Source organism: Cyprinodon variegatus, unplaced genomic scaffold (assembly GCF_000732505.1).
Source record: "Cyprinodon variegatus isolate N-32 unplaced genomic scaffold, C_variegatus-1.0 Scaffold302, whole genome shotgun sequence".
NCBI classification, from domain to species: Eukaryota; Metazoa; Chordata; class Actinopteri; order Cyprinodontiformes; family Cyprinodontidae; genus Cyprinodon; species Cyprinodon variegatus.
Window position 1 is genome coordinate 96,511 of NW_015150755.1, and position 19,478 is coordinate 115,988.

The 19,478-nt window shown below is 36.9% G+C and overlaps 1 protein-coding gene across 1 annotated transcript in view; it reads right to left on the reverse strand.

Moving 5' to 3' along the window:
• LOC107090595 (ATP-binding cassette sub-family A member 7-like) overlaps positions 1–18,396 on the reverse strand; it is a 30,413-nt gene extending 12,017 nt beyond the window's left edge. The window contains exon 1 of the mRNA XM_015384059.1: positions 18,252–18,396. The gene's annotated coding sequence lies outside the window, so the exon portion shown is untranslated. The remainder of the gene's footprint in view (positions 1–18,251) is intronic.
• Positions 18,397–19,478: the final 1,082 nt, after the last annotated feature.

Below are 19,478 nucleotides of genomic sequence, written 5' to 3' on the forward strand. Positions count from 1 at the left end.
TATTGGTGAAGATAATCAGATACTTTATTCATCTACTATTCTTTGCCTTATAGTGACTGAATTATCTAAACAGATACTGGTCTCTGCACAGCAGCTGGCTGGCATCCAAATGTTCAGAGTGGACTTTGACACAAGAGGAGAGGTATCTGCTTTTAAATCTGAAGAAGCTGCGTACTGATGTGACAGTGAGTTACCAGCAATGCTTTTTAAATCTGAAATATGTTATTGTTAACTGCAAACTTTTCTCACCCCCATGAGTTTGCTTTATTTACAATCACTGGTCTTTATATTTTGCCACTGGGCAGCGAGGATAACACAAGACAAGACACTGTTTGTGGAGAAGACAAAACTAAACATTGTTCTTCATGTTTTCTTGTTACTGAAATAAATTTTTCAATTCAAGGCAATTCGATTAAATTCCGTTTAACTTGATTGATTCCAGTTAAATGTATTCACATACGTAGCACCAATTTACAACACGTCATCTCAGGGAACGTTGCAGGGACAACCCAATCAAATTGTTCAGACAACTTGATTAAATGTTTGCTGATTGCATCCAGTCATTGGCTTTGCTGGATTTCCTCCTCATGGATGAGCATGTAGCGATAGCAGACATTCACTTGCATTGGGTGGTTGACTCTGCAGCAATCTCTTAGTAAGCATGAATGCATGAAAGTGGAGAGAGAAAAAAACTCTTTAAACAGGAAAAAATCTCAGGTAAATACAGGCTCAGTGTTAGCAGGCTTTCCTCTGAGGCTGACTGGGCGTTTAGAAAGGACTGAAGCAGACAGGGGCAGGCTGGGGTTGAAATTTCAGCCTGGCTGCTTAGTTTGGTGAGGCTTTAAACCATGACAAGATTCATGATTATAATTTAAACAGTTTGTTTCCAGTAAAAAAATTTTTTCAACAACTACAAGTACAGATATGTATGCATTTTTGATAGAAATAAAGACTAAATCTAACTTACTAATAGCTTATAGTATCATTAAAAATCATAGCAAATGAATAAGTTCACACAACCTATATACAAGATGTCCCTGAATGTTATCACTTTCACCCTGTTTTCAGATTTTAAAAAGCCACATGTCGGACTACAATCCCCAGATGTCAAAAAGGTTAATATAACGCTATGCAAAGATCTATTTTCAATCAATCCCTGGATAATAGATCTCTACATGGAATTCTTTTTCTTTAGGTTCCTGCTCAACTTTCATTCTTCTTCTCCACCTGATACTCTTCAATCCCCTTTTCCTTATCCTGTCCATTCTAATCTCTCTCCTCCTCTTACTCCTCAGCCTCTTACAAATAAACAGTAAATTACTCTACTATTTTTTTCAGCTATCAAAGACATTTTATAGAAACAGGGCAGGAAAACAGAGTATAAATGTATTTAAAAGTTGTTTTGTTTTGTCTTTGGATAGGTAGGGCTCTGAAGTTTTATTTAAAAATATTTTTCAAGCAAAGAAAAGAGCCTGAATCTCTGACTTCCAAAAGTGGCGTTTTATTAAAAAGAAACTTGGCATTAAAATGTTTGGGTCTTTACACTATCTCTGAAGTATCCGTCAGGCTATTCACAGTTTAGAGAAAAGGGTAAATTAGCAACATGGATGGTCAATCAGGGGAGTTAAAGCCAGAAAGCCACTCCTCTCTGTCCTTTAATGTCATTTCATATAAAGCTTTAGTCGTAGATTCACTTTGCATGGTATAAAACTGCAGAGTAATATATGCTTGCTCTGCTGAGCTGTAAATATGCATAAAGAAAAAGGTTTCATAACCAAATTTGAATTATAAACTAAGGTGCACACAATATTAAAACATTTCTCACCCTTGCATTCCTCTCCCTAATGATCAAGGGGGTGAGTCGTAGGGCTGGGCGATATAGAAAAAAAGCTTATCGATAAAAAAAATTCATATTGATCGATATCGATAATTATTGAAAAGATTTGAAACCATATTTTATGTGCAGCTCTGCCTGGACTTTTTATAATATTGCTAAATGATTTAATTTTAATAAAAAACACAAACACAGACTTCGAATTAAATCTTTATTTAACCAACTTTTTTAACCATAACAGAATTGTTTTAAAGAAAAAATAACTTAAGAGACCTGAGATATGCTATGAAATATAACATAACTCAGAATAAACTAAAGTGACCAGAAAAGTGACCAAAATAAATATAACAAATAAATAAATGGACCTGAACCTGGTTCAGCTTAGTTTCCTGCTTTAACCTGAGTTATAACTTTGAAGTTGCTGGACCCTCAGCATTTTTCTCTCAATTGTTAGAACTACGTGGGAAACTGCCCAGAACTGAAAATATATATATATATATTTTCCCGAAATTCCCGAAGATTCCTCAGAGGAGAGCCGCGCCGGGGCCTACACAGCTCGTACTCCTGCGGGTGTGAGCGGTGGAGATGATAAAAAAAAAAAAGTTGGTTGTGTTATCAGACTTCATTTTCACTGGTTCCCTACACATTTTACAGATGACAGTGGTTTGTTTTTTGTCCGACTTGCCATGACCGAAATACTGCCAAACTGCCGAACTACAAAAACCCTTCTTTGAAACAATTTCCTCCGCCTCTCCTTGCTGCATCTTCATGTGCTCTGTGTTGTGGTTTGAGAGGGCGGCGCTTTGTGACGACGTGCCTGGGTCCGCAATTGTGATTGGTTGGGAGGAAGCAGTGACCAGCATAAACCTACATGCTAGGCTACAATGAGAAGGAAGGAAAACTGCGTTTCTTTTTTATCGAACTTTTATCGACTCTCTTTTTTTCTATTGCGCCACATGTCTATCGATCAATATATATCGTTATTGAATTATCGCCCAGCCCTAGTGAGTCGTACCACAAATCAATACATCAGTGTAAAAAGGTGTAGGGAATTGGCACTGTTTGCTGGGATTAGGGATTAGGGATCATTGCCCAAGACCTGAAGTGGTATGGAGGACCTAGAGAAACACTGAAAAAGCAAACCAGTCATTTCAAATTAGGCTGGGATTAGGCTGGAATTTTTTTTTATTCTGTTGCTGTTTTTAAATCATTTATAGAGCAATTTATAATTTTAATCAAGCACCAGCACCCCTCGCAACCCCACTTCGGATAAGCGTGACAGAAAATGGATTGATGAACGGATCATTTTAAACATACAGAGCATTTAAGCATTTATAGAGACTTCAAAATGTCAATATAATTAAGAAAATTAGGTGTCAAATGCATAATAACATGCTTACTATGTATGAAGTTAAAGTTAACACTGAGCCCTTCAGTTCATAGGTCAGTATTGGTGGCTCTTTCTATGACTCAGTTGCTATGAAGTACTGTAGCCCCCGGCCTTAAAAAGGTTGGTGACCCCTGATCTAGAGGATTCTTCTGCGTTGGTACTTGGAAGCTTCTTCTTCCAGTTGGCAGAGTGGGCATTGAACCTCAGTATAAAAAATGTACATTTGAATGTTTCTAGTAGCATACAAATTCTTCCTTTTTCTCCCCAGCTTTTATTGTCAATACACTGTCACAAGTACAGAGCAACGAAATGAACTCTCTGTATTTAACCCATCCCCTTGTAAAGCAGTGTGGGGTAAAGGTCTTTGCTCAGGGACAGAGAGTGTCAGTATATGGGAGCAGGGCTTGAACTCGGAACCTCTGGATAACAAGCGCAATTCCCTAACCATTAGGTCACACTCCCATAATGTTAAATGTTAATGTCCCCAAATGTTAAAAATGCTTCCCTAATTCAGACAGATCTCAAACTACAAACCTAAATCCCCCACTCCAACAATGACTCTATCCTTGCAAATGAGATGAACCATTTCTACTGCCAGTTTGATAGTCTATTAGTCACCATCCCCCATGACTCCTTCTCGCAGTATCACCCCTTGTCCTCTCTCATCAGAGTTGGCTCTTGCAATCTCCAATTTAGACAGACTGTTTAAGAGGCAGAAGACCTGCAAAGCAGCTAGGCCAGTCTGTGCTTCCCCACACACCCCAAGGAACTGTGCTGATTAGATGTCTCCGATATTCACAGACATTTCTGATACCTTACTACGGACATGTCATGTGCCAGGCTGCTTCAAAACCTCCACCATCAAAATTACAGCAACACCCTCTCCCTGTCACCCATCATTGCCCAAGACCTAAAGTGGTATGGAGGACCTAGAGAAACACTGTTATTCCAGTCATTTCAAATTTAACAGTTAAATCATGTAAGTTGAACTCCAATTGGAAACGAGTTTTCTAATTGCACATCTTTATTTGAATTATTAAAGAGGGTTTTTAAGTTGTATTTATTAATCCATTACTAAACACTATCATCCTATTTCTAAATTAAGATTTAAAAACCAAAAATCATAAATCTGATTATAAATACCTTTCCTAATCATACATTTAAAAAGAATATCCCATTTTGTTTTAAAACTTGCATTTTTAAATCCTTTATGTAATAGCATTTTTGTTTTGCTTTACAGAGGCCAATTGACTTTTTCTTGACCCTTCTGGTCGTTAAACAAAAACATTAGACAAATCGCAGCTGTTCTTTGGCTGTAAACAGGTTTCTCATTTGTTAGACAGCCACAGTTGGTTCATAACATTATGAAGAAGCTCAGCTGCTCTGCTCTCAATCGGCAGATCCTCATCCTCCAAACTGGTCTATTATTGACATTTTTGTGAATAAACACCATCTGAGACGCGGAAGAAGTTGTAGTCTTATATGGAATAATCAGGGTCAGAACTTTGCAGATTTGCAATTCCAGTGAACTCGAGGTCACTTAGGCTCAGGTGGATTGCATCCCTTTTAAGGGGATTATTTATGAAGTTATCTGAAGTTAAGAAAGTTTCTTGAATCTGATGTGGTACACTCGTATGTAGGATCCCATGGTCAAAAAATAAATTATGGCATGAATACGTAAATGTTGTTTCCTTTTGCCACCATCAAGGACCAGGGGAGGATGTGGCATATCATTCACTCTGCAAAGAGGGTAAATGGCAGATAACTTCCCGCTCTTTAAAATCTGTTTCAGACTCTCCCCTCTGGCATGAGGCTGTGGTCAACAGGGTCAAAAGATGCAAAACAAGCATCTTCTTCCCTTCTGCAGCTAGCCTCAACAAGGCCATTGGCCCCAGCTAACACTTTCTAACTGAAAATAATACAAAACCTCAACACACGCTGTACTTAATCTAATGTTATATTGTTGTTTTAATGTATTTTTCAAGATCTGGCATGATGCACTTCCTATGCAAAATTGTTTTTCCAGATTTTTGGCCGTAAATTTCTTATTATGTTTTTCAAGCCAAGGGGCTGAGCATCTATTTTTACTTCAGATGCAAAACTGTACTAGATGAAGTGGCTCAGTAAAAACCTACACCAGTTAAAGAAAAGCATTGGCTTAGGAACAACACTATAATGGCTAAATGTATGTATCAAAAAGCTGAACAGAATTAAAAAAATTCCAAGCTATAGAGGTAATTTCACATATTCTAAGACTTGATTAATCACTATCAGAGGGTATAAACATGCACGCTTTTTTGTGACTGACTCTTGTGAGATCTATGGGTTTTGATCCTTTAATTAAAGTCTTTGGGTTTCCTACTTTCTACCAATTTAAACATGTGCTCTTTTCTTTTTTTATATGGAGTTATTGATCATCTAAAGTTCTCAGGTTCCCCCATTGATGATGTTTCATCTCAACTCTGCAAAAAGGTTATTTTTGCTCTTAGTCAATTTGTTCTGGTTACTATCATGGACATCTGGTGTGCTTCCTAAATTATTTAAACAGCTAAGATCGCAACAAAAGTATTAATTCCATTATTACATCACCTTATTTATTTACTCAAATTAAGGGCGAAAACAATTATCTTATGGCAAAGTCAGTCATTTTTAGATCCTTTTTTTTTTTAGTCCTCAAAGCTATTTAAAATTAAATATGCAACTGATAGAATGCCTTTCCAGAAAAGACGTTTTCAGTCTGGCCTTAAGTATCTTAATAACAAAGAATATTCATTGTAGTTTTAATAATATATATAAGAACAGATTTACTCCTTAAGTTAATTTTACAAAAGGCAAGAGACTGGTGTTGTAGATAACTGTCCAGATGAGTTATTTATCAAATATTTTCTGTATATTTACTTTTTTTTTAAAGACCATAAAAAATATGAAAGCATTATGATGCCAACTGACTGATGCAAATTCAAACCTTGATCCCCTGGTGCTGTAAAATGTATTAATTTGCTGTTGTAACAAAATTTCCTCCTTCTGAGATGAGTCTACTTAATCAGGCAACCCCGGAATTGCTGTCCTCTGATCGCCTCACTAGGTGAAGCATTCTCAGTTATTAAAAAAAGATAAACTTTGGCTTAAGTGGCTCTTTTAATTCCAGTCTCCTGTGGCTGCAAAGTGCGGATACAGCTTTCAGAATAATATAAAACAATGAAGGGAAGTCATCCATCTGAGACAAAAAATGTAAAACCTTGACGCAATAGTCTGAATAGGAATCCATCTTAGGATTACAAACCAGTAGCTGCGCAACTCGGGTCTACGTGGAACAGGCAATCTGTTTTTTTCAGTGCAAACTTATAAAAAACTAAAGTGATGGGTAAAATAGATTATGGCATTATTTGTTTGGTCATGGAAGTCATAACAACACACAGTAAAAAAGGCTAGTGCACCCTCTGACTTTACCTTTGACACAGTAAAGTATAACATTATGATCTACCATTTAAACCATTTTAAAAGCATTCAGAATATTTGGTAGGGAACATTTCTTGCGTTGGACTAAATCATAGCCGACTCCACTATTTTTCTTTTTCATAAGTAGTCTTGCAGGGCTTGATTCTTTGACCTTCAAATGTCTTGTGTGTCTTGTCCCTTGGTTCTCTATTCCAAAAACAATGAATTCCTTTTATTGTCATAAAGATGATACTCAGATTTATATGTTCCTAAAGTAGGATTATGACTTCTGTGCGAAAGGTTCAGATAATTTGCTTAGGATTTTTTTTCTCTGGTCCCCTCCCTGATCTGACCAGTGATGACATGTTTAGCCGCATACTTTTACTAGTAAATAGTTACTTTTATTGTTTGTTTATCTTAATGACAGATCTTCAACATGCTCAAAGGTTACCTGTGGAGTACCACAGGGATCAGTGCTAGGACCAATTCTCTTTACTTTATACATGCTCCCAATCGGTAGAATTATTAGACAGCATGGGATTCATTTTCACTGTTATGCTGATGATACCCAGCTATATCTGTCTATAAATCCAGATGAAGCTAACCCATAACATAAATTACAGGCATGTCTTGAAGACATAAAAAACCTTGATGACTTTTAACTTTCACCTTCTGAATGCAGACAAAACAGAAGTTATAGTCTTTGGACCAGAGTCTTTGAAAAAGAAGCTGATTAGTCAGTAACTTCATTTGGACGAGATTAAACTGCTTTCAGATAATAAAGTAAAAAATCTTGGTGTTGTTTTTGATCAGGACGTGTCATTTAAATCCCATATCAAAGAGGTTTCTAGATATTCCTTCTTTCATCTGAGGAACATTGCAAAAATTAGAAATCTCCTGTCCAGGGGTGATGCTGAGAAACTAGTCCATGCATTTGTTACTTCAAGGCTGGTCTATTGTAATTCTTTACTATCAGGAAGTCCACAAACTGTAGCTGATCCAAAATGCTGCAGCCAGAGTTCTGATGAAAATTAAAAAGAGAGATCACATCTCTCCTATCCTGGCTTCTCTTCATTGGCTTCCTGTTAAATCCAGAATAGAATTTAAAATCCTCCTTCTCACATATAAAGCCTTAAATGGCCAAGCTCCATCTGATATCAGAGATATAATTGTTCCTTATGTTCCTAACAGAGCACTTCGTTCTCAATCTGCAGGTTTACTAGTGGTTCCTAGAATTTCTAAAAATAGAATGGGAGGCAGATCTTTTAGTTATCAGACTCCTCTCTTGTGCAACCAACTACCAGTTTTAGTCCGTGAGGCAGACACCCTGTCTACTTTTAAGGCTAGGCTTAAAACTTTCCTTTTTGATAAAGCTTATAGTTAGAGTGGCTCAGGTTATCCTGAGCTATCTCTATAGTTATGCTGCTATAGGTTTAGACTTTTGGAGGACATAGGGACTCCAATTTCATCATTCTGCTTCATTCTCTCTCTGTTCTCCTATTCTGCAGAATCTGTTAGTTCAATCTCTAACGTCCTGCTCTCTCTGCTTTTCCTCAGGGTAGCTTTGACTCGCCTGTTCCTGTTTGGCTGTGACGCCATCCTGGAGAGAAACGTCAGCTGGGCTGCTTCCATCAACACCCTTGTTTATAGATGCTGGAGATCGGCCTGTTTTTCAGTGTGGTCCTGTTTCTCTGACTGTGACTGGCTGGATGTGCTCTCTTCGTCCTCTGGCATGGGAGCTGGCTCGGAGCTCGTCTGCCTGGCTGTGTGTTTCCTCGACGGGGCCGCCTTTTGCAGCTGCTTTTTGTGTCTCTGCTTCTGTCTCCTTGAACCCTAGTCAACTTCAGCAGATGGCCGCTCACACTGAGCCTGGTTCTGCTGGAGTTTTCTTCCTGTTAAAAGGGAGTTTTTCCTCTCCGCTGTCGCTACAAGCATGCTTAGTGTGAGGGATTGTATTTGAGTCAATGTGTCAATGCAATCAACTGGTTTTCCTTAGATAGAAAACTTTGAATCAATTTGACTGTATGATCTGGTTAAACTGTAAAGTGCCTTGAGATGACATGTGTTGTGAATTTAGCGCTATATAAATAAACTGAATTGAATTAAATTGAAATTGAATTAAACCATTTTAAAAGCATTCAGAGTATTTGGTAAGGAAAATTTCTTGCACTGGACTAAATCATAGCCGACTCCACTTTGACCTTCAAATGTCTTGTGTCGCTTGTCAGTTTGTTCTCTATTCCCAAAACAATGAATTCCTTTCATTGTCATAAAGATGATACTCAGGTTTATATGCTCCTTAAGTAGGATTATGTCTTCTGTGTGAAAGGTTCAGATAATTTGCTTAAAAAATAAAAAAAAACCAGTAGCTGTGCAACTAGGGTCCAGGTGGAACAGGCAATCTGTTTTTTCAGTGCCAACTCATAAAAAACTAAAGTGATGGGTAAAATAGATTATGGCATTATTTGTTTGGTCATGTAAGTCATAACGACACACAGTAAAAAAGTCTAGTGCACCCTCATACTTTGCCTTTGACACAGTAAAGTATAACATTATGATCTAACACTTAAACCATTTTATAAGCATTCAGAGTATTTGGTAGGGAACATTTCTTGCGTTGGACTAAATCATAGCCGACTCCACTATTTTTCTTTTTTATAAGTAGTCTTGCAGGGCTTGATTCTTTGACCTTCAAATGTCTTGTGTCTCTTGTCCCTTTGTTCTCTATTCCCAAAACAATGAATTCCTTTTATTGTCATAAAGATGATACTCAGGTTTATATGTTCCTAAAGTAGGATTATGACTTCTGTGTGAAAGGTTCAGATAATTTACTTAGAAAATTTAAAGCATGGATGGCTTTTAACTATTTAAATTTATTTTTCTAATTTAAGTAAAAAGAGACTGTGTTGATTATTCTTCAACCCTTTACTTGTAGGTCTTCTTTTGTTGAAATTCACTCTCTAGTGGATCATAGAAAGTTTTTAAAAGCATGTTGTTTAGAGATACCGTTCAAATGGTTATCCATGCTTTTGTAACAACATGACTGGATAACTGTTATTCTTTGACCCTCTTTGACCCTTGGAGTTAGTCAATCATACCTATCGTAACTCTAAGCTAGTTTGTGCAAAACACTGCTGAATGCTTTTCAACTTTAACATGGAGGAAAGACCTAATCTCTCATTTTATCCCTCTAAAATGTCTGGATCCGTTTTAGAATTAATTTCTAAAATCTTGTCTTTCTTTTATCTTCCAATGATATTGACCATCCCTACGTCTATGTGCAACTGCGCCTGCACCTGCACTTCACCTTCTTAGCCAGTTAGATCAGGTGACTAACTCTTGTTGAAGGTATCAAATACAGGATAGAATGTCAAGAGGGCTATGGGGGTGCAGCTCCCAAAATCCTGATACCAGAACATTAAAAATTCTCATTACCCACAGTCCTCTATTCAGCTTTAATCTAGTACAAGTTACTACAAGGATTTGTTTTTAGGAGTCTGTCTGTCTGTCTTTCTGTCTGTCTGTGTATAGGATAACTTGAAAGTTATGGATGGATTTATCGAAATATCTATGAGGTGACCATCAAGGAGGTGATGATCCAGACCATAATTGGATACATGAGTTTCTTAAAAGATTCTCTAACATTGTGAGATAGCAATGTTTGGCGGAACAAGCGGTTCTCTACTAAACCAGAGGGTGGCAGCAGTTGAAACTCAACACATATTATGAAAAAAAAATTTTTTATTTTTTTTCCAGCGGTGTGCCGAATGCAAAGGAACATTTAATTTTAGACCATGTGTGAGTTTGAGCTACATGTGTAAGTCACAATGTGGGGCAAAAATTGCTGCTTGGCGGGGATCTGCGCTGTCCAAGTGCTTTTGTAGTAAACTTAAGTTTTATTTTCTTCATTTCTGTTTTGTATGTTGTTGTTGCTCTTTCTACCTATTTTTAAGTTCTGCACTTGATTATTTACCTTGATTCAACTTGTATTGTTTTTTTTTTTGCATTTGTAAATCCTTATTTGATCCCTCAGACAGACAGATTGATACATTTCCTCCCCAACACCCTGCTTGATCGTGGGTAACCATAATATTTTATCTGGTTAGAAAAGTTCCTTCATTTTCATTAGTAATTATCAATCTGGATGAAAAAAGAAACATGTTTCTTTTACTGCTGACTGTTCTAAACTAGGTGGGATGGGAAAGAATTGAGAATTTGGACTTTGTAGACTGAGAAGTAGCTAATGCTAAAATAATCATTGCCTGTTCAATTGGATTATATCTTTTTTGCTATTGTTTAACAGGCACCAGAGGCCACAAAATCAAATTCCCTTCCATCAGAGAGCTGTTTTATTTGTAGTGTTTATTATTTGCTCTTCCAATTCAATGATTTCTTAAGGAGAAGGTTACAAGGAGGCCTTGAAAGAACAAATACAAAAAAAAAAAACTTCAGTCATCAGGCTGAGGCTTCGTACATACATGGAAACCCAAATCCATCAAACTCTTGTATAATTGAGCAAGTGCAGCATCCTCCCGCAGAGTTTTCGGAGCTCATCTTTTGAAACATGGAACAGACAAGATGGAAACAGCTCGGTACCACCTCCACTCAGAAATCACGTCAACCGTGAAGGGTAAACAACATCTCAGGGAACTTGCTTTAGCCACCTGTCAAAAATCGTGTATGTCTGATGTGCTTATATCTAAAAGAAAGAGGCAGATTTATCTCTAGCTTTGTGGTCTCTGTGTGGGTGAGAGTTGGACGAAAAAATCCAAATAAAACGACTTGTTTCCAGTTCAAGGAGGGAATTACCTCAATGGTATGGAAAGCAAATAATATAATTGTTAAAGAGTTTTGCAGACCTTGAGTTGAACCTACAGCTTTAAACACAGAGTACTTTGATTTCTTTCATCTCTTTCCAAATTAGTTTCAAAGACAGTTGCTATGTCACATTTGTATAAAGCTTTCACTGCATCTTCAGGTCCAGCAAAAAAAAGCTAAAATAAATGAGGAAAGAAAAGAACCAGAGAAAACATTCCTATATAAAGAGAAATCCACACATAAAGTAGTGATGCGTGCTTGGGCAATGAAGACGGTAAAGTATGTCATTTCAGCCTCTAGGATAATCGAACAAAACCAAAAGCAATAAAAAAAAAACAACATATTTGTCATAGAACATGAGAGCAGAGGACAGCAGAGAATGACAGCAAACATCACTTATAAGATGGGTCATCATGGCCCTCTGAAGAGCATAATGGTCCCTGTTCTTCAATATGTCTTTTTTTTTTTTTTTCTTTCTTTCTTTCTGGCTCCACCTCTGTGTTATGATCAGTACAATATTCACAGAAACATGATTTTTTTAGACTGAAAGGGATTGTCCAAAAAGATAATCATGTCCACAGCATAAGTGATGGCTAAGAAATTTGGGTTTAGGTTCTTATGTTCTCAACATACATCAGTTTGGCAATAGGAGATAATAAAATGTAACATCTGCCATTTCAGAGACTTTTGACCTTATTTGTTATTTCTGAAGTCTGTGCCAGAAAAAAAAAAAGTAAAATAAGCAGCTTAACACTACCTATGTTTAGTTAGCTAAGTTATCGGAATAAACGGTCGATAGGTCAAAAAATGTGTGATATGAAAATGTTGAATTTGGCAATATGGGAAAGAGATTGAAATCAACTTATTGGGGTCTGGTTTGTGCAGCATGACAACCTGATCAGCATGTTTGCGAATGCTTGTCAATATAAAGTTTATATCTGACACTGTCTAACACATAAGAAAATAAGTCATGAAAAGTTTTATATTTAACATTAAATCCATCCTAAAAGTCAATAATATAATAACGAAGACAAATAATAGTAATGAGAACATAGATCATAAGAGAACTTTTTTTTTTGCAACCAATTCAACTAAGTAATAAAGCACACACATTTTTTGATGATTTTAAATCACTCTCCACCTAAGTCACTTTTAATTTTATTTGCAAAAAATATTTTTTTATTTAAAATTATTTTTTTTACATTTTATAAACTTTGTAAACCATAAAAGCAACATTAGTTTCCTGTTTGATTACAGATTTTGCTCTTCACTAATATCTCTATTATACGATTAACATTATAAATACCTTCCAGTATTAACCAAAGGAGAGTCGCTGCAGTCCTGTTGTATTACCATCTGGCTTGATAGGACTGTGTTAGTGTAGGTGAAGAACATGGGCTTTTTTCTAAAATAATTTTTTAGACTCAATATATCAACAGACATCAATCACATTTGGACTTCCCTGCTCTCAACTAAAAGCAATGCCATGAGATGCAACTTTCCTCTGTCGACCTATCACCAGCGATGTCCTTCAGCTCTGCAGTGCTGTGGGCCACTCCAGCCTCTGAGTTTCTGCAGCATAATCACCCGCCTGTGGCAGCTGTGAAAACCTCCTTTGTATCGTGGCGTTGCCTTTTTACTGCAGCACTGCACCTTAAGCTATCAGCCCCCCTGTTCTCCCTTCAGGCAAGTCTCATGCCTCTAAACTGTCAGTAAGAGAGAATTTACTGACCCCAAGATGGGACTTAATTTTTCTTTGGAGGCACAAACTGAATTCTCAGCAAAGAAAGATGAGAGTCCCTCAATGATATAAGCACCTTCCCTCCATTTCTACTCAGGGATCATAGCTCAACCCTGCAATATATGCCTCTAAAAGACAGAACAATAGATTATGCTAAAATAGATTTAATGCTGTGAAATCAAATAACCTGCTACATGTCTTTCACACCGTAATTATTACGGTGCCAAGATAATCTTCCTATTCCAGTTTACATTCAGAACATTGCTGTGTCCTCATCAGCAAATAGCATTTATACACTGCAATAATGTTACACATGATGAAGAAAAGCCCTTCTCTACAGCTATTCATTTTCTCGATAGACTGACTCTAGCGCACACTCATAATTACTTGTTTGTGGTTAGAATTATGCCATGCTGGAGAGGACAATATGGCCAAATTATGCTGCTGCACCCTTGTGTTAGGAAACTCCACAAGGGGTTGGGCTGATATTATATTTGAAAACAAATAAATAGCTCATAATGGGAGAGTTATTTGTGCTTTCAGTGAAGTAATAGAAATCCACTGTTACTGGATATGTACTCAATATGGATAAAGTTTGGTTGAAATAATGTTTTCAACTCTCATTCTGAATGTTTTTCACTAGGAGAACCCTCTCCCACAGACTGCCAATCTGGGTCCCTGAGCAAGACCCTTAACCCTGCACAATGGCAGCCAACTGCCCCCTAAGGGGGGTGGTTTAAATTCAGAGGGTTCATTTCGTTGCTCTGTACTTGTGACAATGTCATGACAATAAAAGCTGGTTGAAAAAAATCATCTTTTCAGGTGCTTTATTAAGCTACTGATTTTACTGTAATCACTAACAGGTTGATAAATCCCCAAATATATGAAATAAATTATTTTAAAGTGGAAAAAATACAATTGTGTTACACTTATACAGTGTCTGACAATGCCCCAAATTAATACTAACAATAAGGGTGGTAATGTGAAGTTACGGCATCTAATACTTACCCAGACAAGTGTTAACACTCATACAGGAAATTGTTGGGTAAATTTTGAAAATGGAAATTCCGTTGTTGAAATGGTCTTGGTTCTGTTGAAGTTTTATCTTTAAATCTTCATGGTTGTTTTTTTTTTCATTTTGTGTTATTCTAGTTATGTTTTATTGTATTTGAGTTCTTAGGTATTTCTTGTTCGCCCTCCGTTGCCCTCTTGTATCGGTCTTCTTTACCCTTGCTCCCTTCTAGATTCCTCTGTTTCCCTCTGCTCCCAATCAGCTGATTACCCTCGTCTTTGTTTCTTTCTATCATATATGCATCACCTGCTTAGTCACTGCTTGCTGGTTTGTCGTAATTTCTTGGCTTCCTTGTTGTGAGTATTCCAAGTTTTCCGTATTTTTGCATTTTTTGGATTGTGTTTGGGTTTTTTTCTTCTGTTAACCTTTTTGTGACTAAACCTGCAAGAAACCACTTCACCTTCAGTCTCTGCATTTGGGTCCTTCTCCTCAAACCCCCACCCAACCAGACAGTTGTAAAGGAAAACATTTGTGTTTGGAGCTACAATAAAGTCCTGCGTTTACAGACAACACCTTTTCTTTTTATCAGGGTTGGATGAGAGTTTCTGCATCAAGTGGAGGAGTTCAAGTATCTTGGGGTCTTGTTCACCAATGATGGAGAATCGAGCAAGAGATTGATAGACGGATCGGTTCGACTGCTACTATATTGCAGACGATGCACGGTTTGTTATGTATGGAAGTGAATCGTTACCATATTTAAAATGAAAAAGCATTTTCAGAAATGCTTTTTCATTTTAAAAATGTGGCTGCATCGTTTGACTTATAAATGAAATTAGTAATCAATAATCCTGTTTGCATTTTCATCTTCTTCTTCAACACTGCTCATTCTTTTACTTAATTTAAATGAAAAAGAAAAAGACATTTGAGATTTATTTTTCAAAATGTACGCCAGCAAATACATACCAAAATTCAATTTGAAATGTAAAATTTGAAAATCAAAAAGCATTTCCAGAAATGCTTTTTTATTTTAAAAATGTGGCTGCATTACTTGACTCATAAATAAAATTATTAATCAATAATCCGATGTGCATTTTCATTTTCTTTTTCAAGACTGCTCATCCTTTTACTTAATTAAAATGAAAAAGAAAGAGACATTTGAGATTTATTTTTCAAAAGGTACCCTAGTAAATACATACGAAAATTCAATTTGAAATGTAAAATTTGAAAATGAAAAAGCATTTCCAGAAATGCTTAAAAAAAGAGGTTATTTGCTTTCTCCAATATAAGGATCAGATTATTCCTTACTGCACTGAACTGCATAAACCACTCCGCTCATATTTGGTTTGGGGGTTTTGTCCTTAGGATGCACTAGCCTCTGTCTAAGGGTTTTGTTAGGTTNACTGCACTGAACTGCATAAACCACTCCGCTCATATTTGGTTTGGGGGTTTTGTCCTTAGGATGCACTAGCCTCTGTCTAAGGGTTTTGTTAGGTTTAAAATGTACTGGTATTTTGTGTTTGGAGTTAGTGTTAATATTATGACTTTAGAGGGATTGACTTTTATGATGCTAAAATAAAGCATAGAGAGGTTGAATCATCTTATGAGAACAATTAGAAAACTGCTTATTTAAGAGTCATACTTTCCTGACTTATATAAAAATGAGCAATTGGCAGCAAAAGGCTGATGTACAATAGTTTACATTAAAGCCTTGTTACTGCAAAATGTACTTGTTTTCAGCGAGACACCAGGACCAAACAAGCCTTGCTTGCTTGCTCCTGGTGCCTTTTTTACCCTGGTCTAGGGCTGGCTAGCTGCACAGAATAAATCAACATGTTAACTTGTGTGTTACAGCTTTGGTGAAACAGAGCTGAGACTTAATTAAGTCAAGATATCCTGAGCAAAATGTTTGTTTTTTGTTTTTTTCCACAAGAGAAATTGCTCACAAAAGTAAAACTAATATGAGACTGATTCTTTGCTTGTTCTTTTTTACTTGCAAGCTGGTACTGGCACCTAACAAGATGTGACAAAACTTTTAATATGTTATCATTTGATTCCTTGTTGACTTATTAGGTAATAATAACTGTAGTGTATGAAAGTCCCCCTGATTCTGCAGATAGGGCTTGGTTGCTTACAGATGCTGCTTAGATGTTGTAGTGTTGGCTGTTGCCCCCCTGAAGCGATCACTCTTTTAATAGCACTTCAATAACACTTTTTAGTACAGTAAAGAACTCCTACACAAGAGCTGATGAAGATTCTCAGTCATCCAGGTCATAGTCATTCCATAAAAGTTCAAAAAATCCAGTGGACTTGGTTTCCAAGATTTGAATACGTTTCGCTACCTCTCCAGGAAGCTTTCTCAATTCAAATGTCTGGATCCGCAGTGAGTTTGAGTCTTTATAGAGACAAGGCCTTGTATCGCTTGGAAACATGCAAATTGAAACCGATGAGTGGGTTGTTTGGTTTCATTGTTAGCCTGTAATATCTGAAACCTTTTGCATGTTTCATTTTGCATGTTTCCAACCAATACAAGGCCTTGTCTCTATACTGAGCTAACCTGAGGTAAAGCTACTTGCTGCACTGTTGATTTTCCCCCATTTTAAAATAAATAGCAACAAATTACAATTGAGTGTAAACTTTACGGTAGTATTCTACTTAATAGAAACATAACACACTAAAATAATTCTTTCTGTTGTTATAAAACCAGTCTTCATGTGATTGTTACTCCTGGTTTATGCTTGATAAATCTACTGTACACCTCGAGATAACCCTGCATCTCAACAGGATTTAGCCTATAGAGCTTATAAATGTTGTGGCAGAGGCTTATATATTTATAAATATACAAATATTTATAAATAATCTTATCGCTAAAGGACTAACTCATCATAAAATACTAGTCTACAAAGACAGACCATGCTGTACTAATTATCTTAAGAGATTATAGAGCACCATAGTTACATCAGCTAGAGACCCTTGGCCTCAAATGCAGAGATGTGGTGTAATGGAAAAACAGCTTCATTAAATGTGTGATGTCATAACATGCTGTATATATGGACACAAGTCCTTAGAAATGTTAGCTCCTTAAGAATCGACTTTAAACAAAGATGTTAAACAGCCTTAAGAAGAAAGAGGAAGTCAACAAAGTGTTAGGAGAGTGGTTTCACTTTGGTTTACTTTATATTGCAGCCAACCTTCTGTGGTATATAAGCAGAGAACCCTGGTGATGCACTGAAAAGAAAGATATCACTTGTCCCTCCCAGTTACAGTAAAATGCTCTCATAATGTTACAGCTCCTTTCCAACAGGTCATAGCGCTACAGGGCATTTAGTGCAGGTAATTTCACTGCAAAATAAAATGTTGAGGTTTTAAAAATTGTGCCATGCTGAGCAACTCTGTCAATCACATTTTTCTGCTAATTGCTCCCTCATTAGAAATGAATCACATTGATGGATAAAAATTATGGGATAAATCTTAGCACTTAGTGAATCATTACTGCATGTCAATCAAGAACATTCGTTTACCATCTACATAATGCAGTCCAAAGGTATACGCTCATCTTTGCCTCCATTTAAAGCAGCAAAGGTAAATCATTAGTATGGGAATAGATTGCTTAAGAGGGGTTAAAGCTCACTGCACCTTCAGATGAGCAAACAGGATTTTTGAATACACAAACCAAATCAATCAATAAACAGTATTTTTCTTATTTACCTGATATTTCTGTAAAAGTAGGTATAATTTTTCCATGTTTCTTGTTTTTCTACAGTCATTTAGACCAGTTTAGTAAATGTTTTAAAATGTGATAAGAAGTACACAATGCACTCTATTTGATCTGGGTCTAATATAGACAGGAGGCAGGGAAAAACAGGCAGCTACGGTACTCTGGTCCGAGCCTGAACACGCCTCAGATGTACAAGAGTGAGCAACAAAAAGAACAACAGCCACAGCAAAGACATCATCACAGGAGGCCTGGCCGCAAAGCACGTGTTCTGTTAGAGAAAACAAACTGTCAAAAACAACTTACCTCCAAGCTGTGCAGTTTTTACCAATCAGCGCATCCTAGGGCTTCTACTGATAGAGCAGTTTTTACCTGGCAGGCCGTTATGGGTCACCTAAGAGCCGTGCTAACTTGGATTTCTCACTCCCTTGCCTGCCTCTTTGAGCTGCTGTCCTCTTTCACCCACAATCATAAAATATGCAAATGATCTCTGAAGAACACAGCTTAGTGACTGTAACCACAGAAAATCCCCAGCCAGGAAGCACACAGGAGAAATGCATTACACAGAAGGTTCCTGAAAGCTTAGCCCTACAGCGGTCTCTGTTAGTTAGTTCTTCTGGTTTCTAATGAAATGAGGAGGGTAAACAGGAGCACTGACCTAGAATTCATTCGCCTTGTGCCTCCTAGGTAACTTTGGGATTCATTTGCCTGTTGACTTTGCCGTTTCTGAACTAATTAGTCTGAATTAATCCTTTACTTTTAATAAATAAGGCATTAGTCAGAGAGGTAGAGACCAGATGGGATCGTAAGAAGTTCATTCATTTGTTCATTTGTTTACTGAGGGATGAGGCCAAGACGCACATGTTGATTATATTGTCGATGCTCAGCTGAATGCGTCACATGGGGGCGAGCAGCTAAGTGCATCAACCGTAGGCTTTTATAGCAACAATATAATTTGGTAACAAGGGGGCTAAGAGTTTATTATTGTAGGTGATAAAGAATAATACCAAAGGTGCACTGGGAGGATATAACCATGCAGATGAGATGGGTGTTTACTGAAAGGATGGGCAGGAAATTAAAGAGAAAACCCTCACACTGAATGATACTTTTGTCCCGTTTGTTTCATGCTATTTCAACGTGATCTTTACAGGCCATGTTCTAGTGTAAAAGATCTACAACACTAAAAAGATCAAGAACTTTATATCTGTTTTAGAGAGCAGTTACATCATAATTATGTTGACAAAGTACATTTTTAAAAGCTAGACTTTTACAGTGTCTTTCCAGTAAATGATTATATTTTGATCCCAACCTTACCATTGTAGCTTTATATATATTTGGTTAATGTCCTGTTCTCTTAGGAGAACTGCTTTAAATTTTTTTTTATACAGTATTTTCCCATATTCTACATGAGCCTTCTTTCTGTGAATTCTGACCAGCATAACTGTCCTTCTTAAAAAGTGAGCATCTACAGTAGGCGATCCGGATAAAGATGATGCTTTGTAGGGTTCCCTTAGAGTTAGGAGGTTTTGTTTT